Genomic DNA, 10,302 nt, shown 5'->3' with positions numbered 1-10,302 from the left:
GGGGGAGTGGTGGTTGCGGCGAGGCGAGCTTCGGTGGCATGACGGGGGCGCGAGCAAGCATGGCGGCAGGCGGGGGCGAGCGCGGCGGCTTCGTGGGCACTGCTGCACCGGCGAGCGGGGGCGGGGGCGGGGGTGGGGGCAAGCGCGGCGGCTTCGTGGGCACTGCTGCACCGGCGAGCTAGTGCTGCGCGGGCATGCAGGACGAGCTACTGCACAGGCGCGTGGGCGAGCTGTTGCTGCATGGGCGGACCGTTTGAGATGCGGACGCCGGTTGGGTGCACTTGTTGACGAACGTCTAAAACCGAACGTTCGTGTCCGTTTTTCTGCTTCAAACAGACAAAATGAAAATGAATTGAACATCGCGAACTAATCTGAGGTTGGATGGTTAGAGGGACTATGGTATCCCAGCCCACCATGATTTAAATCCTGGTGCTCGCATTATTTCTGAATTTATTTCAGGATTTTCGACAATGGGCTTTTAGTGTGAGGATATGTTCCATCAATGACGAGATACCTACGATAACTTCGTAAATCTTAAGATGATATGTCGGCTTAGTCTGTCGAAGATATTCATAGCGATAAGATATGCGTGTGTGCGTTTGTAGAGATGATTGCATGCAAAAGAAGATGAATCGGACATCTTGGAGTCTAGCGTTGGAGTTGGCCTAAACAAAAAAGGTAGTAGTGGTAGTATTTTAAGCGCTGACCGTGATGGGTCGCTTGGTACACCTGATCGGCCGTTGGCTGGCCTCGTGGCCCGTGGGTGTCGGTGCTGCATAGTTGTTGGCGCGCACGAACCGTAAGACGGACGTAGGTCAGCACGTGCACCGCGGGACGTGTCGCCAGCCCTATGGGCTACGCGCGAGTTGACCGTTCCTTCAGATAAAATCGTTCGGACCTGGAACTTTTTTTTTTTTGAGGTACGTTCGGACCTGGAACTGGAAGGTTCGTACTCACGCGTCCTTTCTGGAAGACCGTGAAGGTGTTGCGTTTTACATGACGGGCGGATCAGATCACTGGCGCCGATCAAACGTTTCCTTCTCCCGTCTCGGTGTCACCGCTCACACCGCCAGTCCCATCAGTCCGGATTTTGTTCATTTGTGTCGGCAAAATGAATACGCGTGCTGGGATGCGGTCATTCGGTCTTCAGTGCGTTCAACCGATCGCTGCATCCCAAATTATCCATCAAATGGACTAGCAAATTTCACCCAAATAGACATTGCAAAATAATTTAAAAACCTTAAGTATAAACATAAATGGCCCATAGAGTCCAGTGCACCACATTCTTAGATAAACCTAAAATTAAAAAAGAAAAATATACTTTTCGTCCTTCAATTCTTGGCGGAGTCTAGATTTGTTCTCTCAACTTCAAAACCAGACAATTTGCACCCTTAACTTCTGAAACCGGACAAGATTCATCCCTGGTCACGGTTTTGACCGGTTTTGGTGCTGTCCATCCCGGTTTTGACTATTCCGACTCAAATTTGCCTACCTTTTCGAAGTCCACGTGATGTTTTCAAATTCGGCTATTTTTTTCAAATACGTGAACCTTTTTAAAATTTGTGTACTTTTTTAAATCTGCATACTTTTTTCAAGTTCATGTACTTTTTCAAATATGCGTATTTTTTAAAGTTCATTTAGTTTTTTTAAGTTCATTTAATTTTTCAAAATTGATGTACCCTATCATATTGGAGTACATTTTATTGAAGAGTTCGTGAATTTGAAAATTTTATGCGAAAACAAGTACACGGATATGGACTTCTTTTACGCAAAAATATGTGGATTTCAAAAATTATTTCATCTTGAAACAAGTATGTGAATTTCAAAAACAGTTCATAGCTTTGAAAAATACTTGGATTTGATAAAGTTACACAAACTTGGGAAAAATACGGGGATTTGGAAAAGGTACGTAAATGTTAAAAAATCACGGATTTGAAAAAAGTACACGAATTTCAGAATAGTTCGCTGATTTGAAAAAAGTGTGTTTATTTTTGAAAAAAAATACGCGGCCTTGAAAAAACTATGTGGAGTTGAAAAGTGTATGTGGATTTTAAAAAGTTCACGGATATAAAAAAATTACAGGAATATGAGTGAGCACGGGTCAAAACCGGGGTGACTCAACACCAAAACCAATCAAAACCGAGGGCGGGGACGAACCTTATCCGGTTTCGGTAGTTGGGGGTGTAAGTTGTCCGGTTTTAAAGTTGAGGGACCAAATCTAGACTTCACCAAGAGTTGAGGGACAAAAGGTATACTTTTCTCAAATTAAAATGACATAAAAAAACTAGAAGTCCGTCGCCGCCGTGGCCGTCGTCATCTCTAGTTGCCGCTGTCGTTGTCCTCGTCGCCCGTGAGGTCAATGTAGGGCGGCGGCGTCCAAAGGTGGGCTGGCGCTCCCTGCCAGGCGGGAGGCGCGGACGGAGGCGACTGTAGAGGTGCCTGCACGACCTATTCCCACGGCGGGGACGGTGACCATGCCTCGCCGTGCACGTGCTCCGGCGTGCACGACACTGTCTTTGTCCAGGACCACTTCTGGCAGAGCAGTGCCAGGTTCCATGCCGTGGGCTCCTCCTGTTGCACCTCCTCCATGGCCTCCCCCTTCACCACGACGTCGAACTCCGGGGTGGCGACGTCGTCGGTTACGGAGAGGGCCATCATATATTCGAGCCCCTGCCACTGGGCCTCATTGTGGGTGTTGACAGAGTCCTCCATGACCCGCCTCACCAGATGCTTTCTAAAGGAAAATAATAAAAAGGAATAGAGAGAAAAATTTGACTCTTGCATAAAAGTAAATACATAAAAGTAAAAAAGATAGGCCCTTCACAAAGGGAAGCAGAGGTTTCCATGCACTTATTTGTTTGTATGCTCAACCCCTTAGTGCAAAAGAACATCACGTTGTATTGCCCCTTGTGATGGCAACCTTTATTATCCAGTATGTCGCTTTTATTCTTCACCATCACAAGTTCATACAACGCTCAATTTTCTCTTACACTAAATGATCTCACACTTTTAGATGAAATTTTATTGTCTTATTGCACCGATGAAAACTTACTTGAAGGATCTGACTCAATCCTTAGGTAGGTGTGGTGGACATTTGAAAATAAGATTTAGGTTTTAAGGGTTTTTGGATGCACAAGTAGTATTTCTACTTAGTGCAGAATTTTTGTCAAGCACCACATGTTGAAGGATCTATGACAATATAACTTCTATGTGAATATGAACAACATAAATCATTAAGTTGTCTTCCTTGTCCAACGTCAACAATTTTGGCATATAATATTTTGATGCGGGCTCACAATCACAAAAGATTTCTAGGATAGTGTATTTATATGTGAATCATCTCTTCCCTTATTAATTCTTTCATGAGTTGCATCATTGACCAATGCTATGTTTGTCAATCTCTAATAAAAGTTTCTACTTATACTTTTCTTTATGTGGTGTCATCACCTACCATAAGATTAGCATATGATCTTTCCATTATTTTCCTTTCTTTTTATTGCACATGAAAGTAAAGAAAGCAAAAACTCAAACTGAACTTTATTATATATCTCACACATGATTACAAGGATATATCACTAAGCAAACTCTCGAAAAGAAAGGGTCGAACTAAACTTTTATTCATCTAAAGCAAAAGATAACTATGGATCGAACTAAAATAAGTAAAGTCAAAAAGATAGTGGGGTGATATGATACCAGGGCACCTCCCCCAAGCTTAGCGGAAGCCAAGGGGAGTGCCCATACCCAATACTCAATTTTATTTTGGTGAGGAAGAAGGTGATGGTGATGAAGTAGAGGCGATCCCGACCTTCACGATCAAGAGATTTTCCAATCTACGGATGACGCTTCGGAGGAAGATGACGTGCTCTTGATGTAGAATATTTTCATGAGTGAGATATTTATTTTACACACGAACCGTTTCAATGATTCGAAAGGCTTCAATCTCAGTCGGGGTAAGATGAGCATAATAAGGTTTAAGGATATCTTCTTCTTCTTCTTCCTTAGCATGCCAGGCCTGCTCAACCACCAGTGCTTGCTCTCCGGTAGCCTCCTTGCTCTTGTCTCCTTTGAAGGCTTCTACGGGCTCTTCTCTCTTCATCTCGATCTTCATCAACCAAGCATCCTTTTCCATGTTGTTGGAGGAAGAAGAAGACATGATACCTGGCTCAATAGATCTGACCAAAAACAGCAAGAAAAGAGAACATAAGATTTCTCCATGATACGGTTGTCAATAGGTTATGGGGGGTATATAAAGATTTTTTATCTTGGGGAACAAGCAAGCTGTAGAAAAATGGAGTCCATAAGGTACCCGAGGTGGGCACAACCCACCTGGGCGCGCCTGGCGCCTGGTGTCTTGTGCCCACCAGGGTGCACTTCCTAGAAGTTTCTTATTTTCCTAATTTTTGTTATATTCCAAAACTGGCTGAAAATATTTTTGTGGATTTTTCGGAATCCGTTTACTTACCGTATCGCGTACCTCCTCTTTTTAACGATTCTAGAGTGTTTCGGAAGGACTCTTTTATGTGTTCTTCCAGTGTCATAGTTTGTACAATATTACTTTCAACATTAATGTTTTATTCGTTGCCCATTAACAACCTTCGGGTTAGTAACTTCGGCATTATTTATTTTCATAGCTCTAGACCGATAAACCTCCTCGGTAACATAGGGTCCTTCCCATTTGGAGAGGAGTTTTCCTGCAAAGAATCTGAAACGAGAGTTGTACAAAACAACATATTCTCCAACTTTAAACTCATGCTTTTGGATTCTTTTATCATGCCATCTTTTAACGTTTTCTTTAAATAACTTGGCATTTTCATAAGCTTGGGTTCTCCGCGTTGGGGAACGTAGTAATTCAAAATTTGTCCTACGATCACGCAAGATCTAACTAGGAGATGCATAGCAACGATAGGGGAGACTGTGCCACGTACCCTCATACACAGAAAGCGGAAGCGTTTACTAACGCGGTTGATGTAGTCGAACGTCTTCATGATCCAACTGATCCAAGTACCGAACGTATGGCACCTCCATGTTCAGCACACGTTCAACACGATGACGTCCCTCGAGCTCTTGATCCAGTTGAGGACGAGGGATAGTTCCATCGGCACAACGGCGTGACGACGGTGATGGTGAAGTTACCAGCACAGGGCTTTGCCTAAGCACTACAACGATATGACCGAGGTGTTAAACTGTGGAGGGGGCCACAACACACGGCTAAGAGATTATCTGTTTTGTTTTGGGGTGCCCCCCTGGCCACGTATATAAAGGAGGGGGGGAGGAGGCCGGCGGCCAAGGAGGGCGCGCCAAGGGGGAGTCCTACTTGGACTCCTAGTTCAAGTAGGATTCGCCCCCCTCCTTCCTTCCACCAGAGAGGGAAAGGGGAAGGGAGAGAAAGGGAGAAGGAAAGAGGGGGTCGCGCCCCCTCCCTAGTCCAATTCGGTTTGGGCAAGGGGGTGCGTGCCTCCTCACATGGCCTTCCTCCTCTCCTCCACTATGGCCCAATAGGCCCAATAACTTTCCCGGGGGGTTCCGGTAACCTCCCGGTACTCCGAAAAATCCCTGAACCATATCGGAACCATTCCGATGTCCGTATATAACCTTCCAATGTATCAATCTTTATCCCTCGATCATTTCGAGACTCATCTTCATGTCCGTGATCTCATCCGGGACTCCGAACAAACTTTGGTCATCAAATCACACAACTCATAATACAAATCATCATCGAACATTAAGCGTGCGGACCCTACATGACTGAGACACATATCTAGTCAATAACCAATAGCGGAACCTGGATGCTCATATTCGCACCTACATATTCTATGAAGACCTTTATTGGTCAAACCGCATAACAACATATGTCATTCCCTTTGTCATCGGTATGTTACTTGCCCGAGATTCGATTGTCAGTATCTTCATACCTAGTTCAATCTCGTTATCGGCAAGTCTCTTTACTCGTTCCGTAACGCATCATCCCGCGACTAACTCATTAGTCACATTGCTTGCAAGTCTAATAGTTATGTGCATTACCGAGAGGGCCTAGAGATACCTCTCCGATACTCAGAGTGACAAATCCTAATATCGATCTATGCCAACTCAACAAACACCATTGGAGACACCTATAGAGCATCTTTATAATCACCCAGTTATGTTGTGAAGTTTGATAGCACACAAAGTGTTCCTCTGGTATTCGGGAGTTGCATAATCTCATAGTCAGAGGAATATGTATAAGTCTTGAAGAAAGCAATAGCAATAAAACCAAACGATCATTATGCTAAGCTAACAGATGGGTCTTGTCCATCACATCATTCTCTAATGATGAGATCCCGTTCATCAAATGACAACACATGTTTATGGTCAGGAAACTTAACCATCTTTGATTAACGAGCTAGTCAAGTAGAGGCATACTAGGTACACTTTGTTTTGTTTATGTATCCACACATGTACTAAGTTTCCGGCTAACACAATTCTAGCATGAATAATAAACATTTACCATGATATAAGGAAATATAAATAACAACTTTATTATTGCCTCTAGGGCATATTTCCTTCAGTCTCCTCCTTTCACTAGAGTCAATAATCTAGATTACAAAGTAATGATTCTAACACCCATGGAGTCTTGGCGCTGATCATGTTTTGCACGTGAGAGAGGCTTAGTCAACGGGTCTGCAACATTCAGATTTGTATGTATCTTGCAAATCTTTATGTCTCCCTCCTTGACTTGATTGTGGATGGAGTTGAAGCGTCTCTTGATGTGTTTGGTTCTCTGTGAAATCTAGATTCCTTTGCCAAGGCAATTGCTCCAGTATTGTCACAAAAGATTTTCATTGGACCCGATGCACTAGGTATTACACCTAGATCGTATATGAACTCCTTCATCCAGAATCCTTCATTTGTTGCTTCCGAAGTAGCTATGTACTCCGCCTCACACATAGATCCCACCACAATGCTCTGGTTGGAACTGCACCAACTAACATCTCCACCATTCAATATAAATACGTGTACGGTTTGTGACTTAGAGTCATCCAGATTAGCGTCAAAGCTTGCATTGACGTAACCATTTACGACAAGCTCTTTCTCACCTCCATAAACGAGAAGCATATCCTTAGTCCTTTTCAGGTATTTCAGGATGTTCTTGACCGCTGTCCAGGGATCCACTCATGGATTACTTTGGTACCTCCCTGCTAAATTTATAGCAAGGCACACATCAAGTCTGGTACATAGCATTGCATACATGATAGAACCTATGGCTGAGGCATAGGGAATGACTTTCATTTTCTCTCTATCTTCTGCAGTGGTCGGGCATTGAGTCTGACTCAACTTCACACCTTGTAATACAGGCAAGAACCCTTTCTTTGACTGATCCATTTTGAACTTCTTCAAAACTTTATCAAGGTATGTGCTTTGTGAAAGTCCAATTAAGCGTCTTGATCTATCTCTATAGATCTTTGATGCCCAATATATAACAAGCCTCACCGAGGTCTTTTATTGAAAAAATTCTTATTCAAGTATCATTTTATGCTATCCAGAAATTCTGTATTATTTCCAATAAACAATATGCCATCCACATATAATATTAGAATTGCTACAGAGCTCCCACTCACTTTCTTGCAAATACATGCTTCTCCAAAAGTCTGTATAAAACCATATGCTTTGATCACACTATCAAAGTGTATATTCCAACTCCGAGAGGCTTGCACTAGTCCATAAATGGATCGCTGGAGCTTGCACACTTTGTTAGTACCTTTTGGATCGACAAAACCTTCTGGTTGCATCATATACAACTCTTCCTTAAGATATCCATTGAGGAATGCAGTTTTGACATCCATTTGCCAAATTTCATAATCATAAAATGCGGCAATTGCTAACAAGATTCGGACAGACTTAAGCATCACTATGGTTGAGAAGGTCTCATCGTAGTCAACTCCTTGAACTTGTCGAAAACTTTTTGCGACAAGGCGAGCTTTGTAGACAGTAACATTACCGTCAGCGTCAGTCTTCTTCTTGAAGATCTATTTATTCTCTATTGCTTGCCGATCATCGGGCAAGTAAACCAAAGTCCACACTTTGTTCTCATACATGGATCCCATCTTAGATTTCATGTCCTCAAGCCATTTCGCAGAATCTGGGCTCATCACTGCTTCCTAATAGTTCGTAGGTTCGTCATGGTCAAGTAACATGACCTCTAGAACAGGATTACCATACCACTCTGGTGCGGATCATACTCTGGTTGACCTATGAGGTTCGGTAGTAACTTGATCTGAGGTTTCATGATCATCATCATTAGCTTCCTTACCGATTGGTGTAGGAATGACTGGAACTGATTTCTGTGATGAACTACTTTCCAATTTGGGAGAAGGTACAATTACCTCAGCAAGTTCTACTTTCCTCCCACCCTCTTCTTTCAAGAGAAACTCGTTCTCTAGAAAGGATCCATTTTTAGCAATGAATATCTTGCCTTCAGATCTGTGAAAGAAGGTGTACCCAACAGTCTCCTTTGGGTATCCTATGAAGACACATTTCTTCGATTTGGGTTCAAGCTTATCAGGTTGAAGCTTTTTTCACATAAGTATCACAGCCCCAAACTTTAAGAAATGACAGCTTAGGTTTCTTACTAAACCAGAGTTCATATGGTGTCGTCTCAACGTATTTAGATGGTGCCCTATTTAATGTGAATGTAGCCGCCTCTAAATCATAACCCCTATACGATAGCGGTAAATTGGTAAGAGACATCACAGATCGCACCATATCTAATAAAGTACGGTTACGACATTCGGACACACCATTACGCTGTGGTGTTCTAGGTGACATGAGTTGTGAAACTATTCCACATTGTTTCAAATGAAGACCAAACTCATAACTCAAATATTCACCTCCATGATCAGATTGTAGAAACCTTATTTTTCTTGTTAGGATGATTTTCCACTTCACTCTGAAATTCTTTGAACTTTTCAAATGTTTCAGACTTATGTTTCATTAAGTAGATATACCCATATCTGCCAAATCATCTGTGAAGGTCAGAAAATAACGATACCCGCCGTGAGCCTCAACACTCATCGGACCACATACATCAATATGTATTATTTCCAATAAGTCAGCCGCTCGCTCCATTGTTCCGGAGAACGGAGTCTTAGTCATCTTGCCCATGAGGCATGGTTCGCAAGCATCAAGTGATTCCAAAGGCCCATCAGCATGGAGTTTCTTCATGCTTTTAGACCAATATGACCTAAACGGTAGTGCCACAAATAAGTTGCACTATCATTATTAACTTTGCATCTTTTGGCTTCAATATTATGAATATGTGTATCACTACAATCGAGATTCAACAAAAATAGACCACTCATCAAGGGTGCATGACCGTAAAAGATATTACTTATATAAATATAACAACTATTATTCTTTGATTTAAATGAATAACCATCTCGCATTAAATAAGATCCAGATATAATGTTCATGCTCAACGCTAGCACCAAATAATAATTATTTAGGTCTAAAACTAATCCCGATGGTAGATGTAGAGGTAGCATGCCGAAGGCGATCACATCGACTTTGGAACCATTTCCCACGCGCATCGTCACCTCGTCCTTAGCCAATCTTCGTTTAATCCGTAGCCCCTGTTTCGAGTTGCAAATATGAGCAACAGAACCAGTATCAAATACCTAGGCGCTACTACGAGCATTAGTAAGGTACACATCAATAACATGTATATCAAATATACCTTTCACTTTGCCATCCTTCTTATCCGCCAAATACTTGGGGCAGTTCTGCTTCTAGTGACCAGTCCCTTTGCAGTAGAAGCACTCAGTCTCAGGCTTAGGTCCAGACTTGGGTTTCTTCCCTTGAGCAACAACTGGCTTTCTGTTCTTCTTGAAGTTCCCCTTCTTCCCTTTGCCCTTTTTTCTTGAAACTAGTGGTCTTGTTCACCATCAACACTTGATGCTCCTTCTTGATTTCTACCTCCACAGCCTTTAGCATCGCGAATATCTCGAGAATTGCCTTTTCCATCCCTTGCATATTATAGTTCATCACCAAGCCTTTATAGCTTAGTGGCAGTGGTTGAAGAACTTTGTTAATGACACTATCATTAGGAAGATTAACTCCCAGCTGAGTCAAGTGGTTGTGGTACCTAGACATTCTAGGTATGTGTTCACTGACAAAACTATTCTCCTCCATTTTGCAAATATAGAACTCGTTGGAGACTTCATATCTCTCAACTCGGGCATTTGCTTGAAATATTAACTTCAACTCCTGGAACATCTCATATGCTCCATGATGTTCAAAACGTCTTTGAAGTCCCGATTCAAAGCCGTA

The sequence above is a fragment of the Triticum aestivum genome, chromosome 3A, assembly GCF_018294505.1.
Source record: "Triticum aestivum cultivar Chinese Spring chromosome 3A, IWGSC CS RefSeq v2.1, whole genome shotgun sequence".
NCBI lineage: Eukaryota > Viridiplantae > Streptophyta > Magnoliopsida > Poales > Poaceae > Triticum > Triticum aestivum.
The sequence above is the reverse complement of the archived record's forward strand: the minus strand, read 5'-3'. Positions refer to the sequence as shown.